This window comes from Puma concolor, chromosome E2 (genome assembly GCF_028749965.1).
Source record: "Puma concolor isolate L17-30 chromosome E2, mPumCon1.1.hap2, whole genome shotgun sequence".
In the NCBI taxonomy this organism is placed as follows: Eukaryota; Metazoa; Chordata; class Mammalia; order Carnivora; family Felidae; genus Puma; species Puma concolor.
Genome location: NC_141681.1, coordinates 4167995 through 4186468, shown reverse-complemented (window position 1 = coordinate 4186468; position 18474 = coordinate 4167995). Strand labels below are relative to the sequence as shown.

The following is an 18474-nucleotide window of genomic DNA, read 5'->3' as shown; positions in this document are numbered from 1 at the left end:
GCCCTGTAGGGCAAGAGAGCTGTCCGTCATCACAGAAAGTCCCCTTGGAAGGCACTGGGCGCACGACCTGGGGGGGACGCCTGTAGGGGCCAGGAGGCCCCTGGGAGCCCGAGGAGGGGTCTTGGCTGTGTTTGGAGCCATAGGGACCTCCCGGAGCAGGGAGGTTGACCTGTCTGCAACACTGGACACGGGAAGGACGGGAGCAGAGGGGGACAGTCCAGAGGTGACGAGAGCCCAGGTGAGGGAGCCCTGACAGGGGTCAGGCCGGCGGTGGCACGTGTGGGTGACAAGGGCCATGGAGGAGGTAGGAGTGAGGGACATGAAATGGGGAAGTGAGTTGGGATGGGGGTGGGGACAGAAACCACCAAGTGACAGTTTGACGATGAAAGGAATCGTTTCCACTGTCACGTGGCCCTGGACCTGTGGACCAGGTGGAGCCTGGAGCCGTCCCCGTCATTCGGGGGGTGTGCGTGCACAGGCTCGGGGTGTTGGTTCTGTCCCGTGCATGCGCACACGCACTCCAGTTCGCTGTCTCGACGCCCCTGGCGTGTGCCTTGCCTTTGTGTGAGCACGCCTCTGGAACGAGCCTCTTCGAGTTCCCACCTCTCCCTGCTTGGTGTCGGGGGCGGGGGGGGGGGGGGCCTCTCCCGCCCCTCGGGGCCCCGGCAGCTTAGCATCTCAGTGACATCCTCCCGAGTGCTAGAGACGATCTGGGGGAAGGGAGGCCTTGAGTCACCCAGAGGGCTTCCTGGAAGAGGTGTGGGCTTCCCTCTGTTGAGTCAGGGCATCGCAGGTGAGCGGGATCACAAGCAGAGGCCTGGGTGTCGGGCTAACTTGAGGAGGGGGTTTGGACCGTTATAGCGTTGGGGTTCGGGGGTACCTGGAATCATGGGCAAGGGGGTTAAGGGGCCTCCCGTGGCCACCCCCAGCCGAGTCCTGCCCCATGCGTGGATTGTCTGCACCCCCCCCCCCGGCCATGTGACCTTGCACGGGCCCTTCCAGCTGTCTGGGTTTCAGGGTTTTTGTTCGTTTTTGTTTATTTATTAAGAGAGCGAGCAAGCGAGCGAGCACACAAGTGGGGAAGGGGCAGAGAAAGAGACTCCCAAGTAGGCTCTGTGCGGTCGCACGGAGCCCGACGCGGGGCTCAAACCCGTGAACCATGAGCTCCTGACCTGAGCTGAAGTCAGGCGCTTAACCGACTGGACCACCCAGGCGCCCCTCAGCTGGTTTACTTGTTCAGATAAAACCCACACACGGTGAGTTTAGAGGGTGCCGTTCAGGGGGTTGTAAAGACACTCACAGACTCGGGCGGCCGTCACCACTACTTGGTTCCTGAACATTTGTCACCCCCCCCCCCCAAAAAAAAAACCAAATCCCTGTCCCCAAGCCGGGAAGCGGTCATTTCCCGTTTGACCCCGTCATCCAGGGCCTAGGCCGCTGCTCCTCTCGCGCCTGGCTGCCCGGGACTGCCTGTCCCAACACGTCCCGTCAGTAGAGTCACATAGGACACCGGCTTCGTCCGCTGAGCCTCGTGTTCATGACGTCATTCGCGGCGTAGCGAGGGCAACGCCGCCTTCCCCTTCACGGCCGAGTCAACCCCCCCCCCGTGGGGACGGACCACATCTGGTCCCTTCACCCGTTCGCAGATGTCCGTGCCCTTTCCCCCCGTCGGCTGTTGGAACCACGCGGCTGTGAACACGCACACACGAGCTTTTGTGCGAACCGGTGTGTTTTCCCCGAGCCTCTGTTTTCCCAGCTGTGAAATGGAGCAGCGTCCTGGGACCTGCTGTTTTTCTGTATCCGTGACGTATGCGACTTGGAAACTCTAAGGCGCTCCGGGATGGCTTTCGTCGCCGCCCTTCGTGGCAGCTGCAGGGCCACCCTGGCCGGGGAGTCCAGAACAGGTGGCTGTCCGTGCTCAGAATGGACCCGCTGTGAGTGAGTGTCTGTCGTGTGTTTCTGGGGAACCTTCTGGGAATTTATTTGAGAGAAATTTCTGCACAGCCCAGTTCCACAGAAGAAGGGGTAAAATGCTGGGACACGTGAGTGACCTCTGCCGCCCTCGTCTGGGGGTTTTCTGGAGAACTCCAGCAGGCATTACTTCCTCGGTCGAGGCAGAAGTGAGACAGCCAGCCCATGCTGGGTTTCTGGAGGATGGATTTGGGAGAAGCCCGGTCCCCCTGTGCCGGGGGAGGGGCATCTGGGCCTCCTGTCTGGTTCTGACAGGCAGCCCCCGGAGCCTGAGTTTTTCTTGGCCAGCCTCCAACTGGTACAGCGCTGGCTTGGCCTTGAGCTCTTGTGGGACAGAAAGGAAGCTATTGAGGGCCGGCCGTGGGAGTTGTAAACTGGATAAATGGCCCTCCAGGATGCTTTTCCGCAGCTCTGCAGTGAGAATCCAGCCTGGGAAAATCCCAGTGTCCGTGATGCGGCTGCAGCCCAGAGAGGGAGAGTGGCTTGCCTGGGGTCACACAGCAAGGTCAAGCTGAGCCGGGAAGGCTCTTCCTGACCCCAGTCCGTGCCTTTCAGCAGCTCTGAAATCCTCTCTCGCCCTTTGACATAGCCTCTTCCATCCCATTAAAACCCGAGGCTTACTCCCCAAAGGCCAGCAGGAGCCAGACTCCGCGAAGCTGCCCCTTCCTCTGCGTGACAAGGCCCCGGGGTCAGGAGGCCACTGGAGTGACCTTACAGAAGTGTGCCTTCCAGGCCCCCCTCCACCCTGCTGCTAAAGGGCTCCCCAGCCACCAGGCCAAGAGCCTGCGGTGGAAGGGGGGGGGTGCAGTTTGGGGAATGTGGCAGATGTCCTTTCCAGAAGGCACAGAGCCGGCCTGCCCTCCTTCCAGCCCTGCTGAGATTTTGGTGTGGGGGGAGGGGGGGGGCGGGGAGGGGGCGGTTCTCTGGTTCTTTCTAGATGCCAGGCCCCCTCACTGATCTGCAGCAGGGGGCCGAGGTGGAGGCAGCTGGGCGTTTGGCCCCGCCACCCTGGAGACCCCGGGGGACCCCCTGAGGAAGCCCTGCAGGGTTACGGGGTCTACGGTCCCCGGCGCCCCGCGTCAGATTTATCAGGCTCGCCCGTGCACCCTCCTGACAAGGCCAGAGCCCCCCCCTGCCCCGCCAGTGGCTTGCTTAAAAGGTTAATCCCCTCCCTCTGTGGCTGCTCCCCGCGCCCTCCTCCCCCTCCTCCCCGGTTCTTTACGCTCCAGTTAATTAAATGTGGCTGCCTATTGTCAGAAGACAAAGTTGGATATTTATTACACCTTGGCGCTCCCGAATGTCAAAGGCGCACACAGTTCGAAGACACACGGGCAGGGAAGAAGTCCAAGCCTATGTCCGCAGGGTCCAGGGCGGGCAGGCCGGCTGCCACCACCCCGTGTGACCCGCAGTCCTTCCAGATTTGGCTGCAGCTAACCAGCTTCCCCCACCACGGGCCTGACATTGTGTGTTTCCCCGAGTGGCTCTGGCGGGATCGCCAGGAGATTGGTTATCTGGCATAAACATCCTGGTCCCACAGATTATTTCACTGGAAGGAATTAAAGACGCCGCTGAAACGTACACAGACCCTCCTTTTAGTTTCTGGGGGGTTCGGTGGGCCGGCCCGAGGGAGTGTCTGCAGCCCCCCCCCCCCCCCATCAGCCTCCCACCTTCCCATCTCCTGCTTGGCTCTTGGCATTCCGTTTTCACTTGCGCCCTGCAAAAGCGACATGGCTAATCGTGATTTTTTTTTTTTTCCATGTGGGGAGGGGAAATACGGATGCGTTCATCTTATAGTCCCCCCCCCCCCCTTAATAATAATGCTTTAAAGATGTCTGACATCTGTAACTAACAGCTGGCATCCTGTTATGGAAGAATGTCCTTTTATTTCAAAGCAGGTTGAACTGTCATTAATAGTATAATTAGGTGATTATCACTATATAGCAGAAAACTGCTTAATTGCAGAGATCGTTTTTCTAGGATTCCAGTCTTTTTATGGTTATATTTGTTTTAGCTGTTTGAATTTTCATGATATTTTGGCATTTGGTACGTTGCCTCATTTTTGTGTGTGCGTGTTTCTTCTTCCTGTTTTTTAACGTGTCTGACAGCTGTCTTCGGGAGCATTTGGTCCCGAGGAATCTTCTGGTGTTAAAGCAGCACTGGGGAGCATTACCTGGAAGAGGTTTCTTACCCTGGGGCCCTGTTTAACCCGCTCTGTGCCAGGCTGGCATCCTCCAGGAGCAGGCCCCCCGGAATCCCAGGCGCCCTCTGATTTATCTGATCCCGCTGCGGATAATAGTGTGAAATTAGGCATTTAACCCGAGAGCCAAGGTTGTCTGTTAAGAGGCCCCTTTTACAATGCAATTTATTTTTATGGCGCGTCCTTAATACACAATGTTACCAAATGCTTCTGAGTTGCGTGGATTCCTGAGAGAAAGGCGCAAGTGAAGAAAGGGACGTGGTCGCGGATGCAGCTGGATGTCGGGCATAAATGGGTTTGACAGAATCCAGGAGGAAAGAGTTTTATCTTTCTAAACAGCACTTTGAGTGAAACTGAATGCGGAGGTGAGATTGTCCTTTAAAAATCTTTTTTAAGTTTATGTATGTTGAAAGAGAGAGTGTGAGTGGGGGAGGAGCAGGGAGGGAGAGAGAGAGAGAGAGAGAGAGAGAGAGAGAATCCCATGCAGCCTTCCGCACTGTGAGCGCAGAGCCCAGAGCGGGGCTTGAACTTGGAAACCGCGAGATCATGACCTGAGCGGAAATCAGGAGTCGGGCGCTTAACCGACTGAGCCATCCAGGCGCCCCCAAGGTCGCCCTTTAAAAGCAGGCAGGAGCCAGGTGCTGACCTGCTCTGCGTGAGACACCCATATTCTCGGGCTCGCCCGGCGGTGGGGATGTGGGCTGTGCGGGGTCCCAGAGCGGACCCCGGAGCGCAGCCTCTGTTCCACCCTTTCTTCCCTTTTTTCTTCCTAGAAGCTCAGCCCTCCCAAGGGCGGGGCTGTGTTACAGGTGTCGTGACAGTGACAGTGTTGATGCCCGACTTGGTTGTTAAGCCTCTTTCCTTCCCACGAGGTCAGGGAGAGACTCACTAGCACCTGTTCCCTGAGATTGTAGTGTGGGTTCCTGGCTCGCCTTGGCCGAGCCCGGCGTGAGCCTGGGAACCTCATGCTTCTGCCTTGCCTGGCCCCTGCAACCCCCCAGGGAGGTTCAGCAGGCCCCTGAGGCCCCCACACCCTCCGGCTGATGGCCTAGTTCCTAAGAGCAGGCAGGCCCTCCCTGACTGCGGGCTTTGCGTGAGGCTTTATACCCCCTTCCCCGTGTCCCAGGCAGGAAACCAAGGAAACCAAGGTCCTGGAGGTGGGCTGAGGTGCTCCCGGCACCATCGTGGGGCCCAGCTAGGGGTAGATGCAGGCACGTGATGGGTGACGTCGTGGAAGGCGGGTCACAGGCCCGCCCAATGTAAGTGCCTGGGACCCCGCCAGGAAGCACCTTACTGAGAAGTGGGCTATGCCTTCAGGGCACTTTTGTTTTCCTCTGCTGTCCCTGGGCCTGCCGCCCTTCTGAGGCTGCAGGAGGGAGACTTGGGCCTGGCCGGGACCCCGCCCTCCTGCAGCGGGCCCCTGTGAGCCCCTGCCGGGCACCTAGCCCAGCTGTGCCTGCGTCCGTCCGTCCGTCTGCTGAGTGCTCTCACCTTCCCGTATCTCAGAGGCGGAAGCTGAGCCTGGAGAGGCAAAGCCACCCATCCAGGGTGTGACAGCGGCCGGAGGTCTAGGGTGTCTGGGCAGTTCCGCATCACCAGCTCCAAAGAGCTCCGGTGTCAGACTGCCTTTCCCTTGGCACTGATGGTTTTTTCCCACCTTTCCAAGACTTTCTGGGGGAAATCAAGGTGCCCCCCCCACACAGCAGAACAGATAGAGGCCCAGATTCAAGGTTGTCCCTGGACCATCCCACTGCCCCCCCGGGTCTCCAGAACTTTGTAATGCCCAGCTGGGCCTTCTGAGACAGTCAGAAGCCCAGTGTCTGGCTCCTGAGGGCAGGAAGGCCAGCTTGCCTTCCTGTGCTTGGCTCCCTTCTGCAGAGCAGGTACCCGGACCCAGGAGAGACTGGGGTTGGCAGCCACATGGACCGTGGAGGGCAGATCAGCAGGGGGTGCTGTGTGGCTTTAGGCAAGTCCCTTCCCTCTGACTGAGCCTGTTTCTTAGCTGCCAGCCACCTGGTGTTGGGAGGCTGTTAGCCTTTGATCTGCTGGAGGCTTGTCTGCTTCTCCTCCCTGCTCCTGCCGGCACCCAGGGCCTCAGGAGGGACTGTCAGAGCGGCCTGCTGTGTCGTGTGTCGGCGCCTGGGAGGGGGACGCTGGACAGCCACCCCTGGCTTCTATGGCCAGAAGATAAATAACCCCTAATCAGTGTTTCCACCTTAAGGCCCCTAATAACATTGGAAGCATAGCTGCTGGGCCCTGGTGTAGACCGGGGTAGCAGCCTCAGTCAGGGCTGGGGCAGTGGGAGTCGGGGGAGGACGACTCGGGGCCACAGCCTGAAGCACCTCGGCTCCCAGTGGACAGAAGCACAGGTCGCTCGGCCCTTAGTCCCTCTGTGCCAGGTGGCCGTTGGCCGGGGCTGGTACCCATTTTGCAGATGGGGACGCTGAGGCCTGGGGAACTTTCTCCTGCTGCCCGGCTTGCGTGCCTGGCCCTTTGCTGATATTCTTTCCGGTTTTCACAGCAAGAATGTGGTAGCTGTTACTAGTTTTCTGGAGCCAGGAACAGAAGCCTAGCTGGCTAAACCGCCTCTGAAAGCCCCGTGGACCAGGAGTGGTAAAAGTAGGATCCGATCCCAGCCCTGCTGGCTGAGCAAGTCCCTTCGGGTCACGTCACATCAGGTGGCTCCCCCTGCTCCAAACCCTCCTTAGGATAAAGGCCAGCGGTCTTAGCAGCATTGTGTGCCATGCCCCGTGTCCCCTGACCACAGGTGGTCCCACCTCAGGGCCTTTGCACATGCCCGACTCGCCTCCCTGCGTACACTCGTCACCCACCTGACATGCGTTTTCTGTGTATTTTACTGTTTATCTCCCCAGCTGGACTGTAAGCTCTGCCAGAACTGGGAGAGATGTGGTTTGTCTTGTTCACAGTTGTATCCCGGTGCTAACAAAGTACCTGGCAGGCAGTGGGCACTCACTCACGCCTGTTACTTGGAAGCCGTGCCTCACTGCAGGTCACAACCAGTCTGTGGCTCGGGATCTGCCGTACCCCCTCCGCGGGCAGCTTCAGCAGCGGGGACCCCGGCGATGCCAGCGCCGAGCGTGGGCGAGCCAGAGCGGGCTCCGAGATGGGGGTGGGACAGAGAGGCCCCTCCTCTCGGGGGTGGGGCTTAGGGAACCACAGGGCCCTCCCCCCGGGCAGGGCTTCCGCCTTGGGGTGGGATGGGGTTTCTGCCCGATCTAACCCACCCACTTCTTTTGAAATTCTGGCTGGGGCCAGCTGGGGGCGGGGGTCAGTCACAGACACAGCAGCGCTTTGTGTCCTTGGAATCCTTCTGTGGCCAACTTGTTGGGGAGGGCGCTTTGTATTGTAAATTTCCACCGAGTAATTATGTCTTAATGTATGATAATCCAGCTGGCCGGGTTGCTGGGCAGCCTGTATCAGCTGGGAGCCCGGGCCTGCTGTGGGCAGGGTGGCCGGGGTCAAAGTGACATGTCCTGGAGATCTGGGGACAGCGGGGTTTGCCTGGGTCCCGCTGCGTTGCTCCTGCGGGACCTGGGCTGGGGCTCCGGGGATTTGCCCGGACCTTGAGTGTAGGGGTGGGGGTGGGGGGCCGCTAAGGGTTTGTTCCTGGCGTGGTCCCTTACCTGACCCTCATCCAGGCACGACAGTCCCCAAGGACCCCCGGCCCAGCACCTCTCCCGCGGTTCCTGTGGCGTCTTAGGTCAGAACCAGTCCTGAAAGGTGGTCCAGGCCCTGCTTGGAGTCATGGATGGGGAGCTGACGCTTTTGAACGTTCACTCTATGTTGGGCCCTGGGGTTCCAGGACTGAACTAAGCAGACGGAGATTCCTGAACTCCTGGACCAGGCGTGGAAGTTGGGGAGGTAGATAATGGACAAGATAAATAAGGTATGTGTCACGCAGTTACAAAGGAAAGATAACAGTGTGTGTAGGGGGAGGGGGGAAAGGGCGAGGGGATGGGGTGCAGGTTTCAATTGGATGGGCCAGGGTGCGCCTTGTAGGGAGTAATAGCCCTGAAGGGAGGGAGGGAGGGAGCCGCCTTGGTAGATTTCTAGGGGAAGAGCAGCCCAATGAGCTGGCTGGCATGTGCAAAGGCCCTGTGGCTGGAACTTCACTAAGTTGCCAGCTCTGAGTATCTGTTCCGGAGATGTTCACAGAGCTTCCGCAAGCTGCGGGGAAAGGAAACCAGAACAAGGGGGGGCTTGGGGTCAGACGGGTATTCTGGCCCTGCTGCGGGAAAATCTGTGGCGATGAGGAGAAAGAGATGGGCTCAGAGAGAGAGGGTGAGTGGTGGGGGAGTACGTGCAGGAGTTCTGGAAGGGCCTTTCCTAGAGATGCCACGGGCCTTGGGTAGCAGGAGGCTGACCCCGGGACAGGGGGGCAGAGCTGGGGGGCAGGGCTGGTGTCTCTGCAAACCTGTAGGGCTCGGGTATCCTCTGCCTCTGTGGAGACACGGAGCCTGCCAGACGTCAGCCAAGGGGACACGTTGAGCTCAGTTTGACACGTGTCCCTGTCGATGCCCAGAGGGTCAGGTCTCTTGCCGGGCCACACAGCCCGGCACACAGCGAGGGGGTGGGGGGTGTCTCTGTTACGGATGGAATGTTTGTGTCGTCTCCCCCGAATCCCTCAATTTAAGCCCTAACCCCCAGTATGGCTGTATTCTGAGATGGGACCTCTAAGGAAGTAATTCAGGTTAAATGAGGCCACGGGGTGGGGCCCTCTTCTGGTAGGATCAGTGTCCTTGTGAGAACAGACCGCAGAGAGAGAGCCCCCTTTCTCCTTCATGGGAGGGCATAGCGAGAAGGGGACCCTGTGCCATCCTGCCGGGGCCTTGATCTTGGACCCCAGCTTCCGGACCTTACCCGTTGTTGAAGCCACTTGGGCTGTGTGGTGTTTTGCTTTGTGGCCCAAGCAGCCCGTGACGGTCACGAGGCCCCCGATACAACCCCCGGGCTTGATCTCCTGTGTGTGAGCCCCGGGGACCGAGTGTGAGTCCCCCGGGAGGGCTGTGTATGAGCCCGGCAGGTTGGCCGACTTGCCTTCGTGAACGGTTTTAATAAGGGTTTGGGGGGGAAGCCCCTACTGGCCTGGTGTGGGGGTCCCGTCTGTCCCCCTCCATGAGGAACTGCAGTGGGGGGGGGTGCTGAGAAAGGGTGCTTCCTGATGGGGGACCTTTGGCAGGGAAGAAGCCGCCTCCCTCCATGCTGAGAACTAGGCACGCGGCAGCTTTGGAGAGGGAGGGGAGGCAGGGAACACAGACTTTGGGGTCAGGCCCTTGGCAGCGGGTTGCTGGGGTCCAGGATGCTCAGTGTCCCAGGGCCAGGCCGGTGCCATGTGGGGCCATGTCCCGAGAGCCTGTGGAGCCTGGCGGTTGGGCCCAGAAGGTCCTGGGGCGCTGGGGAGACCCTGGCTCTCCGCTGAGTCTGGGTGGGACGGGCGGGGCAGAAGCCAGAGTAAACCTGGGGGCGTGCTCCTGGGAAGGGGGGGTGATGGGCCCTGTCCTGTTTCTGTGCCACTGTTGAGGGGTGGGACCCTAAGGCAGGCCCCTGGGGAACCTGTTCCTATGGGGTCTTTGCTCCTTAACTCCATAGAGGGCTGTGTGTGTGTGTGTGTGTGTGTGTGTGTGTAGAGGGACACGGACAGGCTGGTCAGTAACTTGGCCGACGCATGGGGACTGAGCCTTGCTCCACCCCCGTCTCTGATCCCAGGGACTAAATGTGAGTCTCAGTGCACCACTGCAGCTGCCTGGAACTTTCCGCACTCTGTGCGTCAGGCTGACCTCAGCCCTTCAGTCAGCGTACCCTTCCTATGAGCTGGAGGCCTGGGGTCCCCTCTCCTGTCGTTGAGGCCCCTTGGGTCTTCGTGGTTGCGGGTTCCCAGCCCCAGCCGGCTGCATCTGAAGTCCACGGAGTTTAACAGACACAGAGTCCCGGCTCTGCTGCCACCCAGCAAATCGGATTCGGGAGACTCGGGCTGGAGCCTGGGGGTCTGCACCGCTCCAAGCCCCCCGCCCCGACTGGACGGTCACTCAGATGTGGGAAGCAGGTACCGCCGGTGTGGGTTGTGGGGCGCGGGCCTCGTGGAGACTCCTGGCCCCCTGCGAGCGGGCTGCTGGTGCGGAATCGGGGGAGGGGGCCGGGGGCGCACGCACGTGCAGTCGCTTCTGCGCGAGGCCTGGTGTCATCTCACATAAGACTCTGAACCTGGAAGGATGCACTTAGCACCCCAAACAGGGCTCTGCAAACATTGCCTCCTCCCCGGAGGTGTCGGCACCCCCCGGTTAATGTGTCCCGGCACAAAGGGAGCGTGCCAAGATTCCGCGTGACCTCGGCTCCTCTGCGCCTTCGGGGTAGCCGTCTGCCGCAGGAGTTGGCCGGGGTTCAGGGGGCTCGGGAAGCCCCCCGCGTGCTGGGCCGCTCGCGACGCCAAGCGCGGGAAAGGAGGTGGTGTTCTCTCTGGGAGCTGGCCGGAGGCCGGTCACTTGGGAGAGGACGAAGCTTCCTTGGCCCCGGATCGGTAAGAGGACCCCTTTGGCAAGGGGAGGGGGCCCTCCGGAACGCAGTCCCCGCCGTGCACCCTGCCCAGGGGCGCCCCGAGCCCCGGCCCCCCCCTGTGTCGTTAAACTGAGAGTCTTCTCTCCACGGTTCAGGGCGCTGGGGGTGGGCACGGCCGTCCTGCACACCCCCCCTCGCCTCTTAATGCCTTCCTACCCCCAGCGCCCGTCTGTGGAGCCTGTGGTTGGTCGGCAGCCTGTCATTTAGCTGTTCCGAGCCAGCGATCGGGAGGCAGCACAAACTGTGGCATTTGCTGAGCGTAAAAATTCAATTAATTCCAGAAGGCAGATTAAATATAAGTGAGTTTTAATAATTTGCTGTAAAGTCGGAGGATTACTGGGGGCACGGGGAGGGAAACCACACATGCGTGTGCGATCAGGTTGCCGCGGCCGCGGGGGTGCGGGTGGAGCCCCTCACCCTCCCAGTGGGGCACTCCCCCACCGCCCAGAGGCCGCCCGCCAGAGGGTGCTGTCGTGGGGTCTCCGGGCAGAATGTACAGGACCGGTGGGGCTGACCCAGCCTCCCGACTCCCCCCCCCCCCACCCCGTGCACCCCACGCGGGGGAGCCGGCAGCTGAGGGCACAGGCGGCCGAGTCCTTCCTGAGTGACAGCGCGTGCTCAGCGGGGCGGCCCCTTTGCCCCCGAATCTCTCTCTCTCTCTTTTTTTTTCTTGCCTGCCTGTGGGGTCCCCCAGAGTTGACGGCTTCCAGTCCGGGGCCCGGAGCTCGTGTCGTCGGTCGTCCTAAGTTTGGAGGGCGTAAAGTGAGAGGGAGAAAACTCCCGTGGACCCCTCGGTCCCCCCGACGCACACAGGACCCACACGCTCACGCGCCTTCACTCCCGTGTGCGCCCGGTCGCACGCACACCCACCTGCCGTCGTGCGGGTGCACACGGTCCTGCCCCAGAAAGCCAGTAAGTTGGTCGCCTTCCTGACTTGCCACGGATTCGGATGCCTGCTGTCCGTGCCTTTTGTCTTCTCCCACTGCCCAAACCCAGAAAAACAAAACAGGAGGCCTGACCCCCTCCCCGTCCTCCTCCTCCTCGTGCTACCCAAAACGAGGCCTGACCCAGAAAAGGCGATTGGTAGAGGGGGCTGTCTGGAGCCTGCCTCTCCGGCCGCCCCTGCCCCAGGGGAGGCAGCTAGAGAAAGGAGGCAGGCAGCTTTTATGTCAAGACAGTGATGGTCCAGTGAGTACAAAATGCTATTTCAAAGCCAGCGTTCATCACTACCATTTCCCACTGTGATCTCCATAGATTTCTTTGTCTCCTTCAATTGGCCCTAATTATGGAACTGGAGGCTGCCTGATCAGTTTCATTCTTGTCATGAAATCCTGAGGGCACGCACGGGGACGGGGACACAGGCTCGCCAGCTGCACAGCCCGGAGACTGGCCTTGGGTCTTTGTGTGCGTGCGTGCGTGCGTGTGTGTGCGCCTGTGTGTGTGTGTGTGTGTGTGTGCGCGTGTGTGTGTGAGCGCGTGCGGGGGCGGGGGGGGGGCGTGTGCGCGTGCATGTGCTTAGAGACCTGCTTGCTCCCCAAGAGGCCTGGCTGGTTCGGTGCCCCTCTTTTTTGGGCAGGAGTGAGTTCCCAGCGGACCTCCCAGCTGAGAACTGGCTAGCTGGGATGTGCATATGGTAAGCAGGCTGGGATGCTGGCTGCCACCGACTTGAACACCTGCAAAGAGAAAGCCACAGCCAAGCGTGGCTTTACCCTGCCTTCCCTCCACGCTCCCTCTAATGCCCTAATTATGCCGTGTTTGTTTCAGTAATTCACGCTCTCCGGGTACTGATCCATCAATAATGAATGTATTACCTGTCTCCGGGTAAGGTTGGGGAGATCCAGGATGCTGCTTTGAAAGCGTCTGCGAAGCAGAAGGGTCGGGGAGGCAGAGAGCCCCCCCCCCACCCCCCACCCCCCCCGCCCGCAGCCTTCCTCTCTCCCAACCCTCCTTCCTCAGATGGCAGCATATTTGGCAAAAGGCATCTGAGCCTGGTACTTGGTGCAGCTTTTCCGTTCCCCCTCCGCTTTATGCCTTTTTAATATTTAAAGCCATCATTGGGCTGAGCGATAAAATTCTTTCAAATCAAATTTTATCCTCCAATCTTGTGCTCTGCTTTCCCCTCTGGCCCGAGAAGTTGGTGGGGGCAGTGCTGGCTGAGCAGGGGTGCGGGGGGGGGCGCGGTTCTGTCGGAGGGGAGCAGGTGCCAACGTGGAGGCTGCCGAGGCCGCCCCCACCCCCGCTGCCCATCCAGCATCCAGCCCAGGCCCCTGTGGGGTAAGTGGTGGGGTCTGCGTGATCTGGACTGTGACCAGTGACAGGCCCACCCAGGACGGACCAGGGGAAGGTCGACGGACCCGAGGACGTATTCCAGGGCCAGATCCTGTCGTGTGGGGCTGGATCCCCCCTCCTCCCTTTTGCTGATTGCCAGGGCATCTTTGAAAAGACGGAAAAACAAAACCAAAAGGCGCGATGACCCGTGTGCGGTTTGCAGGGAGAGGGGAGAGAGGGGACAGCCATAGACCTCTACCTGCCGGAGTCTCAGGAGCTGGCCGGGAGGACGGGACCATAAAATGAGCTTGGCCTCCAGGCACCAGCCTCCCCGGCTCTGCCTGCCAAGCCTGTGTGGTGCTGGCAGCCTGGAGCCCAGAGGCCGCTACCTATCGGTCCCCAAGGCTTGCAGGGACCAAAGGCCTGTCTGGGATGCTCCCCACTCTGCCCTGCTTCTCTGGCTCCCGAAAAGACGCGCTCTGCCTGGGCCGTCTTTCTCCTCTTGCTGTTTTTGGTGGCCCTCCCGCATGGCAGACGAGGTGATGTCTTCAGGGTACCCAGGGACGCAGCCCGGTGCTGGGGGCCTGTGCCAGGAGACCCCATCGGGGACGACGCCAAGGGCAGCTGGGTTCCCCCGTGTTGCCAGCGCTTTCTCTAATGCCTTGTTTGGGGATGTCGTTGTCTGGAGGTGTCTTTCTGCCCGGCTGTACCTCCGTGTGGAGTGGGCTACAGCCCAAGTCTGGAGCCTTCCGCTGTAACTGCAGCCTGGCATCAGCAGGTTGGGACCCCATCCTGGTTCTGATCCTTGCTTCCCGAATAGTCTTGGGCAGGCCACCCCTTCTCTGGGCCACAGGCGCTCCTTTGTAAGGCTGGTGGTGAGGACAGCGGCAGCCGTCCTTCCTAAGTGATTCCTTGCCGGGCACCGAGCCGGGTCCCCGGTCTATACCTCTTCTGGCTCGAGGATGCCACGCGGTGCCTCCGTGAGGAGCAGGGACTCCGAGCCGGCCTGCCTGTGTTCACTTCCGGGCTCTGCCACTTACCAGCTGCGTGACCTCGAGCAAATCGTGCTACCTCTCTGTGCCTCAGTTCCCTCGCTTGTAAAACGGGGGTGATAGAAGAGTCTCCCTCGTGGTGAGAGGTGGGGCTTTGCAGGGAGTAAGTGGGAAGTGCCCGGAACAGCAGGTAGCCATTATTTCGTAACCTTAAACCTGCCCTCTGTCCGCTCCCTTCGAGGGAAGATGCGATCCTCGTCCGAGGCTTACCGAGAAAGTGACTTGTTTCACATCCGGTGTCCAATAAGGCTGATCAGCTCCAGGAGAGTCCCGGGGCCGCTGTGGCTCGGGACCCCAAGCTCTGGCTGAAACGGCACAAGCGTCCTCTCTCTCCGCTCTGGAGGCCTGGGGTCCAGAATCACAGAGGGACCAGCTGCTGGTCCCTCTGAGGCCGTGAGGATCTCTGTTCCAGGCGCCCCTCAGTCTGTGGACAGCCGCCCTTTTCCCCGTCTCCTCGCGTCGTCCTCCCCGTGTGTGTCTGTCTGTGTCCAAATTTTAAAACGACACCAGTCACACTGGATTAGGGGGCCAGCCTGCTCCGGAATGACCTCATCTTTTTTTTTTTTTTTTTTTTTCCCCCAGAATGACCTCATCTTAACTAATTAAATTACATCTACAATGACCTTATTTCCAAATGAGGTCACATTCGGAGGTCCTGGGATTAGGACCTATTAGCCTATGAATTTGGTGGGGGGGAGGCACAGTTCAGCCCAGACCTCCGCATGGCCTCGGACCAAGGGGTCCTCACAGCTCTAAAGCGAGAATGTGCCCTGGTCCCAGCCAAGGGCAGTTCCCTGGATGCCAGGTTCCCCGGCCCCCTCCTGCCCTCTCCTTTTTCCGATCCCTCCTCCACCTGGGGTCTCCACCAGCCAGCCCAGGGTGCGTGCTCTTCCAGACCCCCCCCCCCCCAACAATGGAGCCTTTGCTCTGGGCACCAGATCCCCACTGGCTGTGTGACACGGCCAGGAGTCAGGACTGCTCCTTGAAGGTCACTCCTCCTGCCCCAGGGGGTTGGGGGAGGCACCCTACAGAACACGTGGTGGCGAACCTTTTAGTCTTAAGTAATTCCAGCAAATAAGGGAGACATAAGTGCCCGCAGTTGCCAGGGGTCCTGATGTAGCTGGTTTTTATTGAGCAACCTCAGTTCAGAGCGTGGGTTGCTCGACGTCTGTCTTTCTCATTGGGAAAGATGTCGCCCCTCCAAGGCAGGGAATTGGTGGGGTGGGGGTGGGGGGGGGTGCCTCCATCACTCAATAGGCTAGAGAAGCAAGAACAGTGATGGCCCTTGGCCCGGGCGGGGCTTGTGGGGTGCCGATCACAGCCTGGGCACTCCGGCGGGGCGACGAAACCCCCACTCCCGCGGGCGGGCGTCTGGAGGGCCCGGCTGCGTAAAATGAAAAAAATAAATACGAGCGGGCGGGAGAAATAAAGGGGGAAAACAGCGATGTGGAGCCCCAATTGCTAGCAGATGGTGCTGGTATTAGGAAAATGAAAATACATGCAGTAAATTTGCTATTTGCCAGTGTTAATTTCTTATCCCAAGGTAAAACCTTCCCCCTGGTCCTAGTCCTGCCATCTGCACGTTCATAAAATACATTACGGCAGAATCGATCGAGCGGCAGTGTGCATGTGGGGCTCCGGGTGGTCGGGCTCCAAGGGGGGAGGGCGGGGGACACGGACGCACCTGCTGGGGTCCTGGGCTTCCCGCCTTCAGCCCAGGTACGTTGAGGTATGCATCTCAGGTCATGACCTTCGTTGGCTTGGCCCCGTCATGGCGCGGAGACCCGGGGTGTGGGGTGTGGGGTGTGGGGAAGGCTGCCGGACCCCCGGAAGCTCTCCCACCTGAGAACCCACTCCTGACCCGCTTGTTCCCAGGGAGTCGGTGTTAGCCAGGCTGGCGATACTTAGCCCGGGGTCCCGCCCCCCTGGTTTCCTGGGCTCTCCCTTGCGCCCCTGGCCTCAGAGCCTCCCATGTGTGGGCAAGCGGAGTTCAGGCTTTGCAGGACAGGCAGCCCCTGGACGCTGCTTCGACCTCTGCTGTGGCTGGGCTGGTCGAGCCTCCCCCTGTGATCCTCCCTGCTGTCTCCAGAGAGAGCCCCTTCCCTCCATAGGCCAGGAGCCTAACCAGTGAAGCCACCCTTTTGGGGGTGGGAACAGTGTCCCCACTGGTTTCTTGCGTCCCACTCAGTGCCCACCGGCCCCCAGGAGAGCAGAGCCGGGCCAGCCTGGGGAATGTGCCCATCGCAGCTGCCGGACAAGCCCTGTCTACCTGCTTTTCAGAATGTGATGTCCCCCATGTGGCCTCAGTCCAGCTGTGTTGAGGGTGGGCCTTTGAGCCCCTGGGGCCCCCAGCCTGGAGCAGACACAGCACTGTGCTCAGGGATGACCGGTGCTCCCCTCCCCCAGGGTCCTGGTGCTCCCCCTCCTTCCCGCAGCGTGCCCTGGGGGACCGGGGGGCCCAGCCTGGGCCGCTCTGTCTGCTAATTACCAGTGTGGGAACGGCTTTATGGTCCTCTGGGGCCCTGAGAGAGCCCCCCACATCTGGTCAATTAATGCTGAATCTGTAATTCGGATGACATACAACCCTAGCCGGCTCTCCAAATGAGGCGATTAAAAGGCTCTTCCCCTCCTTCGCTGAAGAACAAGCAAAACCGGGACCTTCTTTATTTCTCGGGATTGATGGGCCCTGCCCGCGCCCTTTGCTAGGACAAGGATTATCAGGAATACCTCCGTATTTCCCGACTTCGAGGGCGGCGTAAATCTCCTATGAACTGAGGCAGGCGGCAGAGTGCTCTCGGGGGAAGGGGGAAGGCTGGCCTCGGCGGGCGGGGTGAGGCCGCCCCTGCCGCCCCTCCGCCCCCTGTCCTGCGCATGGCCGCCCTGACTTCAGGCCCCCACCCTCCTAGCCAGAGCTGGAAGTGTGCTGTGCCCCAGCGTCGTCTCTGGGGTGGGGATTTGCCTTGGAGGGGGCTCCCAGCCCCTTGCCCTGCGGCTTGAGACCCCGGGATGCCATCCTGCGCCTGCGGGCACACGCGCGCGCCCACTGAGCCGCAGACCCTCCAGTCTCACGGGCAGAATTGGCCGTGGGCGGACGGGCCCTGGGCCAGAGCCTGGTTGGCGTTTCCCTGGCATCTCTGGGAAGGGGTGGCTCCCTGCTGGTGTTTTCTTTTTTTGGCCAATTAATTGCCGCGAGGAGTAACATTTGTGAAGCATTACAGGTGAGTGCGTGAGCAACAGTGTGAGAGAGCCTGCGTGTGCGTGTGAGGCCGCGAACAGGGGTGTGAGTGCGTGTAGGATAAGCCTTCGGGGGCCTGGGGCGCACAGACCGAGTGCGCGGGAGTCTGGCAGCTCCTCCGCGGAGGGAAGCCCGCCCTTAGGGTCAGGCCCCGGTTCCCGCTTTGGCCCTCCCGTACCCACTCTGACCCTCAGCGGCCCCCCTTTGCCTCTTGGAGCCTCTTTTTCCGCCGCAGGACGTCCCCAAGATGCAGTGGGGATAGATGGTGTGTGCACTGAGCGGCCCGGCAGCAAGGGCCCTCGCAACGGTGTTCTCGCGGGACAGGACAGACTCTGGAACCGGACCGAGGGTGAAGTGGCAGCTGAGTGTCCCTTGGGGGACAAGGCGGGGGCTTCAGGAAGGCCGGTGGGACAGACCCCTCGCCCTCGCCCTGGCGGTCGAGGCCACCTGAGACCCAGCTGGAGACGCCCAGGTCGCCTGTCCTTTCCACCCATCTCCAGGGGCCCCAGGTGTGGGTCTCACCTTCTGCCTTGTTCTCCCCAGTGTGTGAAGAGACGTGAGGGCCACAGACCCCCTGACATCCTGATGGTCTTTGGGTAGAGGGTCCGTTGCTGTCCTCACACCTTCAGGAATGCACCTGACCCCAAAGTGCACGGTTCCCTCCAGGCTGCACCTGTTTTATTCCAGGGCTCCTGAAGGTACCCCAGGCATGTGAATGTTTAGGCAGGGATTCTCTGAACTTGCTCCCCTCGCGCCCCCCCCGCCCCACCAACATTGAGCCTGAGACCCCTGACCCAGGAAGGGAGGGGGTGAAGACAGCCAGTTTAGACAAGGAGACAAGACGTTTGGGAGCCCAGGGTACCCTCTTTCTGCTCCCCCCTTTCCCTGAGGGCTCTCCGTCTTGGTGGGGAATTGGCCTTTTCCTGGAGAGAGCCATCCCTCTCCTTCGGCCTCGCTCGGTCGGGGTGCTGGGAGGGTCCTGGAGAGAGTCACAGGCGTGGGCAGCAGTGGGGGACCTCCCCAGGGGCCTGGTGGGAGCTGCATGCCCTGGGCCCCGGGCTGGCTTCCACAGGGCTGGGCCAGTGGTGCCCGTGGCCTCCCGGCGGTCGGCAGGCTGAGCCGTCAGCACTCAGGCCTCACCAGGACCCCGTCTGCTGCTTTTGCACATCCACACTGTT

The 18474-nt window shown here is 60.7% G+C and overlaps 1 protein-coding gene and 1 long non-coding RNA gene across 8 annotated transcripts in view; one reads left to right on the top strand and one right to left on the bottom strand.

The window, feature by feature from the left end:
• Nucleotides 1-18474, top strand: part of GSE1 (Gse1 coiled-coil protein) — a 389746-nt gene that overhangs the window by 302813 nt on the left and 68459 nt on the right. The window lies entirely within an intron of this gene.
• Nucleotides 11031-14490, bottom strand: LOC147573314 (uncharacterized). Of its 2 annotated transcripts, XR_015244616.1 has the most exons (3): nt 14272-14490; nt 11612-11723; nt 11031-11483 (listed from the first exon to the last, which is right to left on the bottom strand). It is a non-coding gene; the product is annotated as an uncharacterized LOC147573314 (long non-coding RNA). The 2 variants fall into 2 exon arrangements; XR_015244615.1 differs by lacking the exon at nt 14272-14490 and having other exon boundaries at nt 11612-12208.